The sequence below is a fragment of the Lampetra planeri genome, chromosome 39, assembly GCF_965212315.1.
Source record: "Lampetra planeri chromosome 39, kcLamPlan1.2.h2, whole genome shotgun sequence".
NCBI lineage: Eukaryota > Metazoa > Chordata > Hyperoartia > Petromyzontiformes > Petromyzontidae > Lampetra > Lampetra planeri.
Genome location: NC_136145.1, coordinates 11,191,087 through 11,211,418, shown reverse-complemented (window position 1 = coordinate 11,211,418; position 20,332 = coordinate 11,191,087).

Genomic DNA, 20,332 nt, shown 5'->3' with positions numbered 1-20,332 from the left:
GCGTCGTCAGGAGAAGGTCGTGCAGCGTTGAGAATTATGGATAAACTACCATCCCCTCTCCCACATGTTCGGTGAAGATAATGATGATGGTTATGATGATGATGATTTTGACGATGATGAGTTTGACAATGATGACGATGATGATGGTGATGATAACAATGATGATTATAATGATGACAGTGATGATACAAAATATGACAATTGCACTGCTAGTTCAGTGTATAATTACTGTTATATGTGATTACAATTCACTTTTTGTTTCACTTTAGAATACATATATATTGTTCAAATGTTTCACCCGTTGTCACGTGTTTAGGCATTCCACATCTGAAATGACACTAGATGGTCGGTGATCGTGGTAATAACAGTGATCTTGTGTTGGTTGTCACTGTGGTGGTGGGGGTAATAGTGATCGTAGGGAGCAGTGGCACAGCGGTTACCCTGCCGCGCTATGAAACTTGTGAACCGAGTTCGATTCACACTCATGGCCAACACCAGTGATGATTATCTGAACCGGTCCTGGGCCTCCCCTAGATTAACTTAGCCTCAAATGAGTACGTGGTGCGGTGTGTAAACATCGCGACTCAGGAGACAAATGTGGTCGGGCATGGTGCTGGCCACCCATCCTCCCGTGTGCTGTTCCGGCCTTCATATGTGCTCGCTAACAGCACTTGCCCCAAAAGTTTGTTAAGGCCATATGGGGGATCTTTGTCTTTGATGGTTTGGATGATGGTGATGAATTAAGTGCCATGGTTCATGACCTTTCACGTCCAACACTTTTCCTCCCATTACCATACAGAATTACATATCGGGCGGATTGCAAGTTGTGAGTTCAAATCCTCGTTAGGGGGGTGTCGACTCAGCCCATCATCCCTCTGGGGTCGATAAAGTGAGTACCACTGGTGGGGAAGTCAACAGTGGTTGTTCTGTAGGTGAGTTTCCCCCGCCGTATGAACGTAGAATTGCCACCACTGGCTCTACAGGGCTGTAAACAGGAGATGAGCACCCAATGCCTCAGTGCTAATTTGAGCAGTGGCAGCTCACTCTGACCCGTCTTGAATGCACATCAGGGGTGAATGGTATGAAAAGCGCCGCTGTCATTGCCAGCCATGGCACTCGCCAGGGCCGAAGCCTTTGGAGGTTCTGGGGATGGCCCTACACAGCCAGATGTCCCTTTGGCACCACCCAAGTTCACTCTCCTCCTTAGCTGTACGATCTCATACCCCCCCCCTCGCCGCTTCCCATACAAGAGAACCTGGGGCCTGGTACCCACAACGATGCCCATTGTGAACACCAGAATGATGGTGGCAGGGAATGGGGCTGGTAAAGACGATGGTGAGGGTGGTAACGTACATTTATTATTTTAAATAAATAATTATTGTCTAATCAAATTATCGTATGAATATTGAAAGACGATCAAGAAAGTATCTTGTAATTGCTCGCTACGGTGCGGCTCTGAGTAATGTAATTGTGTGGTATATAGAAAAGATCGCATTGTGAGTGCGATATTAAAATCAATAAATCTCACCTGTATCTGACCTCTAGCTTGCATTAATCTCCAGTATACAGTATATATATGTGCATGTATTGTACATTTTGTAACTTTGTAAGTAAAATAAAGTATTTGTGCTTTTTTTCCTGGACGGAGAAATTATTTTATTTTCGGTGCGTGTTCATGCTGGTGGGATCGAATCAAACGTGGCCACTAAAAAGTAATACCGCGTACGACTAAATCGCTTTGCTGCACTGCATCATTATTATTACTACGGCCAAAACAAGCACACGCATGTCATAGCTAAATCAGCCGAGGTCTCATATCAGCACAAAACGATTTCGAAGACAAACAAAGCAGCGGAGCGTCAGAGCTGGTGACTGGTAATTAAGTGGTTCTGCCATCCTCTGTGAACCTTGGGTAATTGGCAGGCGGGGCCAGTGGTGGGAGGGGGTAGAGGGGGCTGCGGGGTGTGCGCAGGAGGAACCCCGCGCCAGACTCGACGCTCGGGGGAGCGGAGCAAACGGGTTCACGCGGACGGGAAGCACACGGTGCCACGTGCTCCTTCACAAAAGCGCGACTGTATCCAGGGATTAGCGAGCACGGGGAGAGGAGAAGGAGGGCGGTGAGAGGTGACGAGGAAGAGCGGGTGACAGGGGCCCATCGCTTCATCTGGGACAGCGCATGTCACGTTTAATCCTGGAACAGCGCATTTCACGTTTAATCCTGGAGTGAACTTCCAGAAATTCACCCGGTTTTGTCATTGACCCTGTGGGGCACCAACTGGAGTTTCACAACACGATGCGGGGTTTAGAATGGGTCTGAATGTGACCGGGGTAGATCAAATGCATTTAAAAACCAGATATAACATGATTTGTTTCGAGCATGTGTGTAGTCACCGGTGATCAGTCTGTCAAGTCACTGCATTTCAGAACTCAGTTAAATCATGAGCGGATGAGACCCTGAATTAAAACCCTGAATTCCCAGCGGGGCCAGCTCAGGTATCTCTGACCCCTGAACCAACCCAGACAAACTCTTAAAATAAAACACTAGCGTCGCCTTTGGACTCGCACCAAAACGTCCGCTCGCACTTCACAGCGTATGATCAAAAATTTAAATGATGGTATAGCTTTTGGCACAACAACCCGCCTGTGTGGAATGCTCTCGCTGGACTACAATAACACATAAATCGGGCGTGAACCCACCGCGCAGTGACAACTTAAATACCGTGAGCAATGGTAGCGCTATTTACATTGGGGGTTTCCACTCAGAGGCCCGCTACACACTTTCCCATTTTTAGTCAAATGGAAAATTCCGTGTCAGCTGCGGGACCGTAAAAAAAATCTATGGTCGTTTCCAAGTCCCACAGATCTGGAAATGTCCTACATGGTACGAGTTGGGGAGTTTTGCGGGACGCACGATCGCAGGACGCACGATCGCGCGCCAGCGAATTCTGGGTAATCCCGCTTTACTTGCCGAAGTGCAACGCAAACACGAAGCCTCCCCACGCCGTGTGGATTGTCGCCCGTCTGGCCCCTTTAGCGAGGCTACTGAGTCCCCGATCATCATCATCACGTCCCTTCTGTAGCTGATGTATTCCTCTCCAATCTCAGATCCGTTGCCTCTTCCACTCCACCAGTCCATATTTTTCTCAGTTGTGTTCTGCCTCTATGTGAGTGGAAGGTGAAGGTTAAGGTTGAATTTGTTTAACCAGGTGATGAAAACTCAAGGGGCCAGGATGGAGTCTCATTTGCAACAGTGACCCGGGTCACCAAAATGACGAAAAAAATCACGCAAAAAAAAGTGCAACAGTAAAGCAAAAAGAAATCTGAGCCAAAAACAACCGTGTTAAATAATAATAAATTGAAAACGATGCACAGACAAAACTAAACATTAAAAGGTGCCATTGGAACCTCTTTTGCCAGTAGCAAAATATGATAATTGTTTTTGTACCCTATTATCTGGCAACAAAACTGACACCTTTTTTTTTACAAGGAGTCATGTTTGCATTGACTACAATACCTGCAGTCGGAATGCAAACAAAAACACAACTCTGATAATGTTTGCACAGGACAGTGCACAAGACAGTGCATAGATTATCAGAGTTGTGTTTTTGTTTGCATTCCGACTGCAGGTATTGTGGTCAATGCAAACATGACTCCTTGTAAAAAAGGTGTCAGTTTTGTTGCCAGGTAAAAGGGTAAAAAAACAATTATCATATTTTGCTACTGGCAACGGAGGTTCCAATGGTGTAAATGCTTACCCCGAGCTCTCATACTCTGATGGTGCATTGTCTTTGAGTTATGCGCCTTTTGGCGTCATCTGGTCCAACACCATGTGAGACTAGGCTCTAAGGAAAGCTGTCTCGGGTGTCGACCAATCAATTTTAAGGACAGTGCATACATTATCAGAGTTGTGTTTTTGTTTGCATTCCGACTGCAGGTATTGTGGTCAAGGCAAACATGACTCCTTGTAAAAAAAAGGTGTCAGTTTTGTTGCCAGATAAAAGGGTAAAAAAACAATAATCATTACAAAGGTGGTGTGGATGATCGCAACTCCGATTAGCAAAATAAGTTTAACATACATATGTAGTGACTTGCAGTGTCACTACTGTGTACACACACACGCACACGTGTGACGTCACTATGCGGTGGAGCGTCACTACCATGCGGATCTACACACACATGACGTCATCCCGTCTGGAGGTGGGAATGACGTCAGGGCCGGTTCAAGGGATCTGGAGGAGGTGTGTGAGGGCCACGGGGGTTGTGTGAGGCCGTGGCACTCTGAATGAACCTGGCTGGACACGTGACCGGATTAAGGTGGGGGCCGGGGGCCCCAGGGCCACCTTGGGGGCCACGTGGACAGCAAAAGAGTTTCTCGAGAGTTCTCGAAGGTGGGCATGGCCGGGGTGTGGCCCGGATACGCCGAGGTGCATATAAGCGGCCTGCTCACCGGGTTTGAGGCTGCTCGTGTCAAGAAAGAAGATGCCTCGTGAAGATGCCTCGTGAAGAAGAGTCAAGCCTCCAGCCAGCGTGACCAGCCAGTAGCCCTCCTGGCTGGGTCACGCTAGTTGTATCCGAGCATCAGTGTTAGTGAGTGATGGTGTGTGTTAGCGAGAATAGGTCGGTGGTCACCACCCTATGTTAAAATGTTATGTTGAGTTAACAATAAATCGTGTTGCCTCCCAAGAAGTTGTGTGTGCGCCTTATTCAAGCCCATTATATTTGGTGTCGGAAGTGGCAAACGTTAGGGTAGACTTACCTTGAGTGAGGCGCAATGATCACATGCTTTAGGCAACCTGCGATGCACTCCTCGGGAGAGGGGGACGACGACGGAGCTCTCGTCCTGCCAACAGCCCCGGGGATGGCACCCCTGGAGAGCCCCACCGACGTGGCACCGGCGGTGGAGCAGCGCAGTGCGGTCTGACTGGCGGAACCGTCTCCGGCCGATGATTGTCGGGCGACGAGTGTCCACCTTGCGGAGTTGCTGGGCGCCGCGGCGGAACTGGTCGCCAAGCTCGACGTCGGCCAGCCGTCGATGAAGGATCCTGGGCCGGGACGACATGATGACGCCGCTGCTGCGGCTGCGGCCCGGCCGCGTGAATCTCCCGCCACGCCGGCGGGCCACGTGGCAGCCATTTTAGCGGGAACGTGCGGCGAGGAGGCCACCATTTCCCCTCACCCGCCAGCCGTGCAATGGGACGTCCCTGCGCTGCATCGCCGACTCCCCTTTGTGCGGGAATTTACAGCGGCTGGCGGGGATTGGGAAGCGTTTAAATGCCGTTTCTCCGCGAGCTGCACCTTCGTGGGGTGGACGAATGAATAAGCGTTGAAGGCACTCCCCATGTCTCTTGATGACAACGTGTTGGAGGCATTTTGCGCCATTCTGCCTGCACGGCGCTCCACACTGGCATTGACCTTCAAGGAGATGGCCACCATTTACGACCCGCCGTCCACTATCCGGAACAGATTCGTGGAACGACGGCGGGGGGAAACCGAATCGCCCCTCGCCTTCAGAAACGCCCTCTTGTCGCTGGCTCAGGCGGCATTCCTGAAATTAGGGCCGACGGGCGTCGACTCCCTGGTGATGGACCGGTTATTGAGGCTGGCAAAGGAGCTGAATGTCTCCCTGCCTGCGTCCGAGGACGACGATCTGACATCCTTCGTGATTGCACGGTGTATACAGTCCCACCTCGGGTTGAAGAAATGCTCGGGCCTTGTGACCTGTGCTACACCAGCGGGCGAGACATCCGAGGAGGACGAGTCCGCCCCTGTTTTTGCCACCGTGGCTGGCGCCGGAGGCCAGAAGCATGCTACCGAGCACCAAGAGAGGCGCGATCGGCCTCCATGTTACCCTCTCCGGCCGGGCTCCACTCGCGGCGTCTGCTTCAACTGTGGGTGGCCAGGACACGTCGCTGTGGAGTGCCGGACGCCTCGTCGAGGACGTCCTGGGCCGCCGTCCTCATCTCCTCACCCGCCTTCAACTTCCAAGAGTCCCCAGGTGAGTCGCGGTGCACCACACATTCGGCCCTCGTTCACACCTCACCTATCTTTCGATCGTGTTGATCCGCGTACGGTCGTTACTCCTTCACGTCGGGTTGCACCGCGCGGGGGTTCCGCCGCATCGGGTGAGAATTGGGCCTTCGGGTGCGCCCAGTGGTCGCAGTTGGCCCGTCGAGTGGTGGCCGTGGCCGTCGGGTCATCTACGGTTGTGGGTACCATTCAGGGCATTGATGTGCGGATCCTCATTGACACCGGTGCCTCCGCCACCATTATTTCGGAATTAATTTTTAATATTTTGCCGGCCCATTGCCGCCTGTTATGTCCCCTCCCCATTCCCTATTTTGCGGCTAATGGGGGTTCGCTGGGAATTTTGGGTCAGATAGTCGTGGAGGTTTCCATCGGTGGCATTTCATTGCAGGGGCCCGTCCTGGTTTCCGATTTGCCTGGCAGTGCCGTGTTTGTTGGGGACAAACTTCCTCGGGAAGATGCCCCTAAAAATCCTCATGGACCATAGGTGTTTGAAGTTGCCTTCGGGGCAACGCGTCGCGTTCTTATTGTCGCCCGATGACACGGCCAAGGGCTGTGCGTTGGTACAGGCGCTTGTTACTGAAAACGGTTATGGTTCCCCCAGGGGGACAGATACTCGTCCCCCTCCGGTTGCGCAAGCCGCTTGCTCGCGACACCACCGAGGGAGGTATCGTGCTAACGCCTGAAAATAAAGCAGCCCAAGCGATGGCGCTTGTGGGGGCGCAGACTTTGGTGTCTCGGGATCGCCAGCCCTTTATTCAGGTGTTGAATGTTGGCTCAGACGCGTTTGTCATTCAGGCAGACATGGTACTCGCTCACGTGTCGGCCGTGGTAGTACAGGCGGACTGTGTTGCAGCTGTTGATGGGTCACGTGGTGGCGTGCAAGCACAGGCTTGCGATACTAAGTGGGCCAACGCCCTTTGTGATGAAAGTCGGGACCTCTCTCACGGTCAGAGGGCCGTGCTGCAGGCTTTGCTAATGGAATGAGGATGTTTTCAATCAGGGGAAATTTGATCTAGGTCGTACCACCCTTTTAAGCCACCACATTGATACCGGTGACTCTCCACCTATTCGACAAAACCCACAACGGCTGAGCCCGGCCGAGAAGGAACACATGCGGCTTGCGGTCGATGAGATGTTGGCCGCCGACGTGATATCCCCGTCTACGAGTCCCTGGGGTGCCCCGATAATGCTTGTGAAAAAGCACGACAGGAGTCTGCGCTTTTGCGTTGACTTCCGTAAACTCAATAAAGTATCGGTGGCAGACGCCTATCCCCTGCCCCGCATGGATGACTTGTTGGACGCGTTGGCAGGGGCCAAATTATTTTCCACGCTTGATCTCCTTTCGGGTTTCTGGCATTTAGCTCTTGATGACTCCTCCAGGCCTCAGACGGCTTTTCGAACGCCGCAAGGCTGTTCGAGTTCACAGACTCCCGTTGGGCTTATACTCCGCCCCAGCTACCTTCCAGAGGTTAATGGAATTGGTCTTGGCAGGACTTCAGTGGGACTCCTGCCTGAGTTATTTGGACGATGTAATTGTGTTCGGACGCACGTTTGAGAAACACCTCGGTCGGTTGCGCGCTGTTTTTCTCAAAATGAGACAAGCTAATCTAAAATTCAAGCCGCCATTTGATGCAAAGGTCAGTGCAGTACCTCGGCCACATTGTTAGCAAATCGAGCATCGCAATTGATCCCGATAAAACTGCATGTGTGCGCACGTGGAGCACCCCCACGTCGATGGGTGAGGTCCACAGTTTATTGGCTTTGCTTCATATTATCGTCGCTTTGTGCCCGGATTCGCCACCATTGCCAAGCCTCTCCATGCTCTCACGGCAAAAGGGCATACATTTCACTGGGGTGTGGAGGAGGCTACCTTTGTTGCCCTCTGGGAAGGGTTGGTGTGCGCCCCTCCCCTGTGGTACCCAATTTCTCCCTACCCTTCATCCTGTACATCGATGCCAGTAATATGGGCATCGGTGCTGTGTTGTCGCAGGTGGTTGGCGGCGTCGAGAGGGTGATGGCGTACGAGAGCAGGGTGCTCTCGCCGGCCAAGCAGCGTTATTGTGTAACGCGGAGGGAGCTGCTCACAATTGTATTTTTCGTGCAGCAGTACCGGGCCCTATTTATATGGCAGTACTTTTGAGGTGTGCTCTGATCATGCTGCCCTCCACTATGCTCTACATGTTGACCAGCCTTCAGGACAGTTGTCGCGCTGGTTGGAAATCCTTCAGGATTATTCCTTCTGGGTGTGGCATCGTAAAGGGACCCGGCACACTAACGCCGATGCGTTGTCGCGGAGTCCCTCCGATGGCCATTGTGCCTGTTTGTTGGGTTCGCTCCGCTGTAGGTCTCTCGAAGGCGCAGTCACCTTCTCCCATTGTTGCGGCAGTGTCGACGCCCTCCCCCGAAACTCCTGTCCCTTGTGATGCTGTCTTGGAGTTGTCCCACTCCGAGTGGAGGTGCCTCCAGAGTGAGGACGCTTCCCTCCTGAAATTGCGCCGCCGTGTTGATATGCAGGGGGATGCCATGGGCCAGCGAAAGGATGCTCCTGTGGTCCTCAAAAGGGGCTTGCTGATGTGTTGGGACGGCGGGCTGCAGCGTTATAACATTGTGGTCCCTACATGCCTCAGAGGCAGGCTTGTCGTCGCCGTTCATGAACGACTGATACATTTGGAACGGTACAAATCGCTTGCCATCCTGAGACTCGATTATTTTTGGCCCGGCATGGCGGCGGACATCACTAATATCATCACCTGTTAAATGCTGCCCACCCTTGCAGTCTATTAAAGTGTCCCACATTAATGAGCTTGTGGCTTTTGATATATTGGGTCCTTCCCCCACTACGGCCCGGTGGCCTGTTGCTTGGCCGCTCCCGAATCAGACGGCCGTCAGTATTGCCGAGGCATTCCTGCACGGGTACGTGCTGGACAAGGGGGCCCCGGAGTGCCTCCTTACTGAACAAGGGGGACGTTTTTATGCCAGCCTGCTGAAGAAGGCATACAACCTTCTGGGCACTGAGAAGGTTCGCACCTCGCCCTACTATCCCCAAACAGATGGGATGGTGGAAAGGCTTAATAGGACCCTGGTTTCAATGTTGAGTCACCAGGTTGATTAATCACAAAAAGATTGGGATCTACGCGTCCCGGGGGTGCTTGTGGCCTACAGAATGGCCCCCCATGTTTCCACTGGCTACTCGCCCTTCTTCTTGATGTACGGCTGGGAACCTAACCCCCCCCCCCCCCATTGACATTCAGCTTAAAGTGAGCCCTTCTAAGGCCAAGGTGGCCATTTCTGATCTGATGCGGTTCACCCTTCAGCGCGTCTCGGAGGAGCGCGAGGCCTCCAGGCAGTATGCCTATGAACGCTTGCGGGGTCGTCGGGTGTCGGGCAAACAGTGGGTCCCTGGGGACGGGGCTTCGCTGCACTGCCCGCAGGTGCCTGTCGGCACGTCCCCAAAGTTGTGGAAGCCGACCGCCCTTAGTGTGTCAAAATACGTTTCGATTTAAAGCTTTCGTGACTGCAGGGATTCATCTTCTTGGTTCTTTCGGTAAAGTCACGTAGAAGGGAAGTAATAAAATAATAAAAATTAAACATAATAAAATTATTCTCACGACGTTTCGGCCACAACGCAAGTAGCCGTCCTCAGGTGAAAACCAGGTCTGTCGAGGCGACAGCGTGTGAATGAAACAGCACACGCGCTTGGAGCATGTATATAAGCTGGGTTGGAAGGGGGGAAGAAAGGGGGAGCCTTGAAAAAAGAATATGCATATCAAAATGAATTTAGCATATTTATGGGAAATGCAGGTGTGTGACGATTCAGGGGCATGGTCCCAGGAGCCTACGATGGAGTCTAGAAGATTCTATAGAGTCTAACTAGGATTGGTGGAAAGGTACCACGTGACACGGGTATTAAATAGGGGTGGAGACGAACAACACGTGGTCAGAACTGGAATGAACGGAGGGAGAGGCCACGCGAGAGCGGGGGTCCAGGCAGCCACGTGGCTGCGCGTGTCTCTCTCTCTATATCCCTCTCACGCTGTCTGTCAGCAGCGTGAAGGAGTGTTGTAAAGAAAGACAAATAAAGACCGGATTCCAGAAGTCGCTTGAAAATCACAGGTAGGCGCACGATTGGCTGCACAGGATAACGTAACCCTGGACTTTTTAAGTCAAGGGGCTTAATAAGGGGTGCCCAAAACAGTTCAGGTCAGATCTCATCTTCAACAGGTTGGTCGCCAAGACCCCCCCCCCCCCCCTGCCGTCCTGCCTCCTCGCTCGCAGCATCCGTGTGATGCCAGCGAGTGCTGCTACGATGCAGTGATAGGCAAGGTTTTTTCGTCATCCTCCCTCGGATTCTCACAGCGTCCGTGCGACGCTGTGAGTACAGCTGCGAGGTACGTGATAGGACATGAGAGTGTTTGGGGAATTGGATAGCAGTAGGGCTAGGCTCTGCTCACAGAATATTCCCTCCGGGTAGTGCAGGGTTTGCGCTGTGAATAAACGTTATCACAGAGCATTGGTGCAGTGTCTGTGATTTGTGTGTGGAGCAGCCGCGTGGGCAGACGCGTGGCACGAGCGCTCGTTGATATAATCACCTGCAGGTGCGCGCACGTTCGCGCCGCTGCGCTAGCGTTAGCTGTGGTGTGTGTGCATATTAGGTGTGTGTGCATGTTAGGATATATCGCCTGCAGGGGCGTGCGCATTCACACTACCGCGTTAGCATTAGTAGTGGTGTACGCGGGCGTGTGTGGAGTAACCCCGTGCGGTGGTGAACCAGCAATTTAGCTATGTCCCTCAGAGAGGGCGCTAGCGTGGGGGGGCCGATCACCCGGTCAGCGGGGGCTCGGCGGGAGCCGATTGACGTGGTGGAGGAGGGAGTGGAGGGGGCGGACATTGCACCCCACCTGCCCGGCGAGGGCGGTGGGGTGGACGCCGGTCCCCACAGAATGGTGTCAGATATGGTACGACTCTCCACGCCATCTTGTCGCTGCCACGTGAGTCACCATCGGCAGAGGACGGCGGATCAAGGACCCGCAGCCGTCATTAAACAACTGTTAAAGAGTTCTCCATCGGAGGCGATTGGAGCGCGTTCGCCTGCCGTTTTCAAGCGGCTGTACGATCCGCCAAATGGATGGACGCGGAGGCCCTGGAAGTCCTACCAACACTTCTCGATGACGAGTCCGTCAGGTTCTTCCGCTCCATCAAGGCCGACAAGAAGAGGACGCTGCAGGGTGTCTTCGAGGAAATGGCGGATGCGTACGAGCCTCCGGACGATGCCCATCGTAGATTCGTACAGCGACAACGGGCGCCCGAAGAATCGCCGGTGGCATTCAGAGGTGCCGTTCTGGAACTGGCGATGGCCGCATACCCCGAGACGGAGCCGGATTTGTTGGAACCCCTTGTATTGGGCAAGATGCTGGAATTATCTAGAGACTTGGGGATCCCCATGCCGGTGTGCAGCCATGATAAGTTGACGTCCTGTGCTGCGGCTAAGTGCTTGGATGCTCAATTTAATCTCCGACGCTGGAAACAGGTGTCAGCTTGGACGGGGGGCCCCATCGTCGAAGGCGGTGCTACGGGGTGGGATCCTAAGAAGGCGGTCTACGTTCCGGACGACAAGGGACCGCAGGAGTTGACGGCTGCCTCCGCCCAGTGGCCTTCTCGGGGGGGAACGGGGCTGAGGTCCGGGCCGCCGGCATGGGAGCGTCGGGACAGAGGGGGTGCCGCGCGCCGAAACGACGTGGAGTGTTTCCGCTGCGGCCGTAAGGGCCACTTCGCCAGGGATTGTTGGGCTCGCATCCCGGGGTCGCCCCAGCAGGAGGCCTCGACCACGGACGTGACGTGGAAGGACCATGCAGGACAGGCAAGTCGGTGTGCATCAGACACCCGGCAAGGCCTGTCACCTCATGCATCACCATCGCCGCGCGGTCTGTGTGTTGTTAACAACGAGGGGCCGCCGATTGACCCGTGTCGCTCGCTGACGCAATGGCGGAGATTGGCACGGAGGGTGGTTGCGGCCGCTACTGGGTCGTCCACTGTACCGGATTATATTCAGGGGGTCGAGGTGCATATTTTGATGGACTCCGGTGCGTCTGCGACCATTATTTCGGACGTCATTTTCCATCTTTTGGGCATTCCGCCAGGGAGAGTGCGACTGGTTTATGATTCGTGCATAGCGGCGAACGGGGGAAGTATGGGCATTGAGGGCCAGGTGGACGCCAACATATCGATTGGGGGGGTGTCGGCTTCAGGGACCGTTTTGATCTCTAGGTCCCACGCGGTACCCTGTTTGTTGGAGACCGATTTCCTGGCAAAAATGCCCATTCAAATAAGGGTTGATCAAAATTGCATTGATTTACCGGGGGGTCGGAAAATTTCGTTCTTGCCATCGCCTTGGGGCCGGTCTGCCCCTGTTTGCCAGGTGCAGGCGCTGTCCGAGGTATCTGTTGACATTCCACCTGGTTCACAGATGCTTATCCCGTTGAGATATCGGAAACCAGTGCCTGGCGTTGAGGGAGCGGCGGGGGTTTTGTTATCGCCGTCCACGGCTATAATGGGCGGCTCGGCGCTAGTTGGGGCACAAACAATTGTCCGGCCGGGCCAGCCTCCGTTTTTACAAGTGCTGAATGGGAGTGCGGAGAATGTTAGCGTACCAGCCGGAACGGTTTTGGCTCACGCCACGACCGTGTTCACGGCCCATGACGACCGAGGCCGCCGGGACATGGTAGGGGGGGTTTTGGGGCCCACAGGGCAGGACGATCGATGGGTTGCCGAGTTGTGTGGGGAAAATTCATCCCTGACCGGAGAACAACGGTCCACGCTTCGCGCGCTGTTGCTAAGTTATTCAGACGTGTTCAGCTCGGATGATTTTGACTTGGGACGCACCTCCTTGCTTTCCCACCATATTGATACGGGAGACGCCGCTCCGATTCGGTTGAACTCGCATCGGTTGAGCCCGACGGAGCGGGATCAGGTTCGCGGTGCAGTGGAGGACATGCTGGCCGCTGACATAATATCCCCGTCTAACAGTCCATGGGGCGCGCCGGTAGTCCTTGTGAAGAAGAAGGATGGGAAACTGCGATTTTGCGTCGGTTTTCTAAAATTAAACAAGGTTTCCGTGGCAGACGTGTACCCCCTGCCATGTATGGATGATTCCCTCAATGCCTTGTCCGGGGCAAAGTTTTTTTCAACGCTTGATCTCTCCTCGGGATTCTGGCAGCTTCCCCTGGATGAGTCCTCGAGGGAAAAGACAGCTTTCTGTACGCCGCAGGGCTTGTTTCAGTTTAATTGCCTTCCGCTGGGCTTGAATGCGGCCCCCGCCACTTTTCAGCGGTTGATGGAGCTGGTGTTAACGGGTCTGCAGTGGGAGACATGTTTGATTTATTTAGACGATGTCATCGTCTTTAGCCGCACATTTGACGAACATTTACAGAGATTGGAGACGGTGTTTGCTAGGATGCGCTCCGCCAATCTAAAATTTAAACCCAAAAAGTGTCACCTACTGCAACAATCCGTGCGCTATTTGGGACACATAGTCAGTGCGGACGGGGTGGCCACGGACCCGGAGAAGACGGCGTGCGTTCGCAACTGGCCAACCCCGGCCTCAGTTGGGGACGTACGTCGCTTCCTTGGGTTCGCCTCATATTATCGCAGGTTCGTTCTGAACTTTGCTATGATCACTAGGCCCTTGCACCTCCTTACGGGGAAGGGTCGGAGGTTCAGTTGGGGACCGCCAGAGGAAGCGGCGTTTGAGGGCCTACGTGATCGGTTGGCGACGGCGCCAACATTGGACTATCCGGATTTTGATCGACCTTTAATTCTGGATACGGACGCTAGTGACACCGGGATCGGGGCCGTTCTGTCACAGTCCAAGGGCGGCGTGGAACGCGTGGTAGCCTACGGTAGCTGCATGCTGTCCCCGGCAGAAACCCGCTACTGCGTTACTCGCTGCGAACTATTGGCTATTGTCTATTTTCTCTGCCAATATCGGCCGTATCTATACGGCCATTCGTTTATTGTGCGCACGGACCATGCGGTTCTGCAATATGCCCTGAGAGTTGACCAACCATCTGGCCAACTGGCACGATGGTTGGAGACCCTGCAGGAATTTTCCTTCGATATTCAATATCGGAAGGGGTCGCGTCACGCGAACGCGGACGCGCTCTCCAGATTACCACAGGGGCCCCCTTGCGCTTGCGCGTCGGGTACGAATAGGTGTACGCCGGTTCAGCTACCCCCTCGGCCTGTCGTGTCAGCTGTTGAGGTGCCTGAGGCTCCGGTGTGCCCAGCACCAGCCGATGGGGTTCTGAACTTGCCGCGCTCGGTATGGATTCGCGAGCAATTGCTTGATGACTCGTTGGGGGCTTTACGGAGTCGGGCTGCGAAGGGAGCGGGAGGCTGCTGTGCGGTGGGACGCTGGGGGCCGCTCTCCGGGATGGGTTGCTCATGTGGAGGGAGGGGTTGCATGACCGCTGGCGTCTGGTGGTACCGTCGTTGTTATGGTACGAATTGATTCGGACTCTGCACTTCGACACTTTATTACATCTCGGGGTGCAGAAAACTTTGTTAACATTGCAGCGAGACTACTTCTGGCACGGCATGACGACGGATGTCGTCGGACACATTCGGGCGTGTCCCGAGTGTGCCCGGCGGAAGCCGCCTAAAAACCCATATGTGCCGCCGGTGCAGTCTATACAGGTGTCTCGAATCAACGAGTTGGTGGCGCTGGATATTTTGGGACCTTTCCCGCCATCCGCTAGGGGCAATACATTTTTGCTGGTCGGGGTGGAATATCTTTCCCGCTGGCCGATGGGTTGGCCCTTACCTGACTAGTCGGCGGCGTCTATCACGGACGCCTTCCTGTTTGGACAAAGGGGCGCCGGAAAGGCTACTCACGGATCAGGGGCGAAATTTTTGTTATAAATTGTTGGCGGAAGTGTGTGCTGCTCTGGGAACCAAGAAGGTTCGTACGTCTCCCTACCACCCACAGACGGATGGCATGGTGGAACGGCTTAATCGGACGCTGTCGGCCATGCTATGTCACACGGTTAATGAGAAACAAGCTGATTGGGATTTGCATATACCTGGGGTACTCTCCGCGTATCGGATGAGGCCTCATGCGTCCACAGGGTATTCTCCATTTTTTCTAATGTACGGCCGCGAGAATGTGCTGCCGGTGGACGTACAGCTGGGTACGGAGGCGAAGGGTCCTGTAAAGCCTCTCCCCCGAGTACATTCAGGACACTGTTCAACGTGTCGCCGAGGCACGGGAGGGGGCCCGATTGGCTACTGCCAAGACTCAGGCGCGAAACGAACGTTGCGCCCGGCGCTTGACCGGTAAATGCCCCTGGCGGGTGGGGGACATGGCATGGCTGCACTGCCCGCAGGTGCTGCCGGGGACCTCCCCTAAACTCACAAACCATGGCAAGGGCCGGTTAAGCTTATTGAAGTCCCTAACCCGCAGTCCGCGTGGGTTCGGTTCGGATCGCGGCGCTGGTACGTCCATACGTCTAGGTTGAAGCCCTACGTGGCCCCGCGGATGGATGCGTCATCTCCTGATGTTGCCTTGCCGGTGTCTGTTGCACCCGACACACCTCTGCCCTTGCCTGTTGACCCTGCAAGCGCGCCTGTCGTGCCTTCTACAGACGAACCAGCCATGACACAGGCGGATGCGGCGAATCCTGCTCTGGGTGGGCCTACCACGGCGACGGGGACACTTGACCCCGTTGCCCCTCCAACCCCACCACAGACACGGTTGCGGGAGACCCCGGACTTGGGTCTCTCTGGGGAACGGGACCTTGGCGTTGACGGGCCTCCAACAGCGGCGGGCGGTTCTAATCCCGTCGCTCTTAAAACCCCGTCGCGTTCTCGGTCTGTGGGGGGGCCGCCGCCCGTTCGGGACGGGCCGGCGACCCACACGCGTTCCAAATCCCTTTCCTTTCGTTGATTGTGTTCTTGTTCTTGTTGTTCTTGTTATCGTTGTTATATTCTCCGTTGTCCGGTGATGCCAGATGGTTAAAATGTTGCTCGCATTATTTTATTATATTTATTGCAGGCGGGGACTGCTGGGTTTTCATCAGGGGGGGGGGGTCGTGTAATGCGAGCAAGGATTGAGGGGGGGCGGAGTCTTGGTCACGTGGGGAGAGGGAGGAGTTAGGGTCACGTGGGGGAGAGGATTTAGGGAGAGACCCGGAAGGGGATCGGGGAGTTGAGACGGAGTGAAACGGGAGGAGGCCACGCTGGGCAGTACGGGGAGAGTGGCGCGGTCGCCACGCGTTGGGAGACGTCGGCACCGTCAGCCATCGGTGTCAGGATGCAGAGGGCTAGCGGGCTGTGGAAGGCTAGCTGCAGAGTGGAGCAGCAGTGAGGCTGCAGAGCGGAGCAGCAGTGTGGCTGCAGGGCGGAGCAGCAGTGAGGCTGCAGAACGGAGCAGCAGAGTGGCTGTGGAGTAATCGTCAGAGGAGACGCGGGCCTGAGCGAGGACGTTGTGTGAGCAGGATTCTACGAACCCAAATAAAGGACAACGGAGATCGACACTGAGACAGAGTCCTTTATTACAACTCTACTGCTGTTTACGCTCACACGCATAGATACACACTCACGCTCTCGGACACAGACACGCGCTCACGGACGCAGATACGCGCTCACGGACACAGATACTCGCTCACGGCCACAGCCATGCACTAACACTCACATAGATGCAGGCACGCACACACGCTCACGGACAGCATCTCTGCTGAGAGGTAACTCAGCAGGGGTAAGAATGAAATGGGGAGAGAGGTGAGTGAAACTAGAGCAACTTGAGAATGCGAAAAATGTTGAGCGTTTTCACATCTATCATCGTTGCATTGCGTGGCATTGTCTACGTGAGTGTGTATCTGTAATGTAGTAACTCGGCGGGAGACGACTTCACGGGTAACACACTCTTTATTTTACCAAACTCGTTCACAGGTGACTAACACCTACTTTGTATCTCGGGTGACAAACACCCACTTAGTATCTCGGGTGACAAACACCCACTTAGTATCTCGGGTGACAAACACCCACTTAGCTACTCGGCGACTAACGCCACTGAGCTACTCGGGTGACCAACACCCACTTAGCTACTCGGCGACTAACGCCACTGAGCTACTCGGGTGACCAACACCCACTTAGCTACTCGGCGACTAACGCCACTGAGCTACTCGGGACACTCCCTGCCCGGGGTATCCGTCTTGACTGTGGGTCCCCAGCCCGACCCTCGTGGGCGTTGGACCCCGGGTCCCACAGCCTCGCCTCCGAGCCACACAGGGCCCCGGTCCCCACAAGGACGGCGGGACTAGGGGTCTCGGGGCACTAGGTCTTCAGCTCCGTCTTCGGGTCTTCAACTGGGTAACTCTCCCCGAGTGCTCTCGCGCGTCCCCCTTTATACCCCACCTGCGGACGTCGCTGCGAGCACCCATCTTATTCGACCAATCACTCGGCGCTGGCTACGATCCTGTTTTCCCACATCTCATCGTGCCTCACCACCCACGCCGCGCCGCCCCGTCATCTGTCACTCCCGGCGCACGCGTCCACACCACGCCCACAACGCGTGCCCAACCCCGCACCCCGCGCCGCCCCGTGATCCATCACTGTCACAGTCGGCGCACGTCAACACCACCACTACATCACCCCCTACCACATAGCTCGCAGCCGACCCGGCTGCTATAAAAATATACAAACCGCCCTGTGTGCCCCGTAACACAACACAACAACAAGAACAACAACTAACGTAACAACACAACACGACGCGAACACTACCATCCGCAACCATCAACCAATGCCACCGCGACAATAGAACAATATATACAAACCGGCGAGTGACAATAGCAATGTGTATGCAGAAAGGAAAATAAATGGAAATTTTTTTTTTTCTTTCGACTCGTGCAGTGTCCCATTCTTTCCGAGCGTCCCTACAACGAGACATTACCCCGGCAGAGGGGAACACCGGGCGAGCTCGGTGTTGAGAAAAAAACGTCTTCATGAAAATTGTTGTGCCCTAGCCCGAGTCCGCCTTGCCGGTCCGTCGTATGGCACCAGACGCGGTTGAACGTCCGGTGGTGCCGGCGGTTCAGGAAGACATCGGCCAGGCATCGAGGACCCGTGCGTGCCCCGGGGTTCAGGCTCCCGACGGTCAGCAGCCATCAAGCCCGAGGCACCTGGGGGTGGGTCAGGTGGAGACACGTGAGGATCAGCCTGCGACACCTCCCTCCCCGAGTCGACGGTCACATCACACGCCCGGTCGTTACGGCACAGAACGGGGTCACACGGTGCCGCATAGGGCTTCAGTCGGGAGGGGTGCACGTACCAACGGCGTTTTTCCCATTTAATCTGTATACTCTGGGGTCGTGCAACCCGCACAATTTCCACCGGTCCCCTCCAAGGTCTCAACAACTTGGGGGACGTAGCCAACGGTGCATGTGGACAATGCAGCCAGGCCTTATCGCCTGGTTTCCAATCATGCGTATGCACCCTCCGCCCATGCAATCTCTCGTTCGCAATTTGCCGCGACCGCGAATTCAACCTCGCCGCCTCCCGCGCTTCAGTCAATTTGGCGATATTAAATTTGATGTGGTCTGCCAATTTAGATTTTGCACGTGGCTGGGAAATCCCCAGTTGGACGTCCATGGCCGGATCGGCCTCCCGCCCATACATAAGAAAAAATGGGGAAAACCCCGTCGCCGCATGAGGGGCCATTCGATAGGCCGCGAGTACCCCCGGCACCTGTAAGTCCCAATCAACCTGATCGTCGCAGACCTGTTGGCACAACATAGACGTAATCGTCCTGTTCAGACGCTCAACCATCCCGTCAGTCTGCGGGTGGTAGGGGGAAGTACGCACTTTCTTTGTACCCAACAGGTCGCACACCTCGCGCAACAAAACGCTCGAAAAATTCTTTCCTTGATCCGTCAGCAAGCGTTCGGGGGCGCCCTTGTCCAAAACATAACCCTGGACAAAGGCGTCCGCCACCGCCGCAGCCGACTGGTTGGCGAGCGGCCATGCCATAGGCCATCGGGTGAAGTATTCCACGCCAACCAGCAGGAACCTATTTCCCCTTGGTGTAGCAGGAAAGGGCCCCAAGATGTCCAACGCAACCAATTCGTTTATACGCGAAACTTGAATGGATTGCAGCGGTGGATTAGCTGCCAATGGTGGCGGTTTCCTTTTGGCGCACCCTACGCATCCCTTAAGAATATTCGCCACGTCGTTACCCATCCCCGGCCAATAATAGTCTCGCTGGATTAGGGCGAGCGTTTTGTGAAAACCCAGATGCATGAGCCGTTCATGAGCTGCCAGAACGACCCTACCCCGCATAGCAACAGGCACAACGAGCACGTGACGCCGGGACATGTTGTCCCACTTCATCAAAAGGCCCTGTCTGCACACCCAGGAACCGACCCGCGCCTCCCCTACCTCGGGAGCGCCAACTTTCCGACGTAGCGTAAGTAGGGAGCTGTCGGACATTTGGAGACGGCCCCACTCAATGAGGGGCAACGACAACAGCGAATCCCTCCCCGTGGGGGCGTCGACTCCCGGGGTGTCAGTGGCGGCGAGCGCAACTCCCGGGGTGCCGGCGACCGGGGGTTTGCACCGCGCCGATCCCAACAAACATGTGCAGTCCGTGCACGGAGGCAACCGCGACAAGGCGTCCGCATTTGAGTGTCGCAATCCCTTGCGGTAAATCGTCGTGAATTGGTAGTCCTGAAGGACCTCCAACCATCGGGACAATTGGCCCGATGGCTGTGCCACGCGCATAGCGTATTGTAGAGCCGCATGGTCCGTACGGACCGTAAAATGACGGCCGTAAAGATACGGCCTGAATTGCTGTGTAAAAACCACAATCGCTAACAATTCACGACGAGTTACGCAATAGCGTTGTTCGGCGGGGGAAAGAACTCTACTACCGTAGGCGACCACCCGTTCAACCCCCCCGACCACCTGTGAGAGCACCCCCCCGATACCCGTGTTGCTGGCATCTGTGTCAAGCAAAAACGGTTGTGTGAAATCGGGGTAACACAAGGGGGGAGCCTGCACCAAGGCGTCACGAAGGGAGCAGAACGCAGCCTCCTCTTCCGCCCCCCAGTGAAACCGCACACCCTTAGCCGTCAAAGCGTGCAGGGGCCTGGCTATGGTGGCAAATTGCTTGACAAAACGACGGTAATAGGAGGCGAAACCAATGAAACTGCGAACCTCCGTGACCGAGGTTGGCGTTGGCCATGAGCTGACGCAATGCGTCTTAGCAGGGTCCGTCGAGATCCCTGAACGACTCACGATATGGCCCAAATACCTG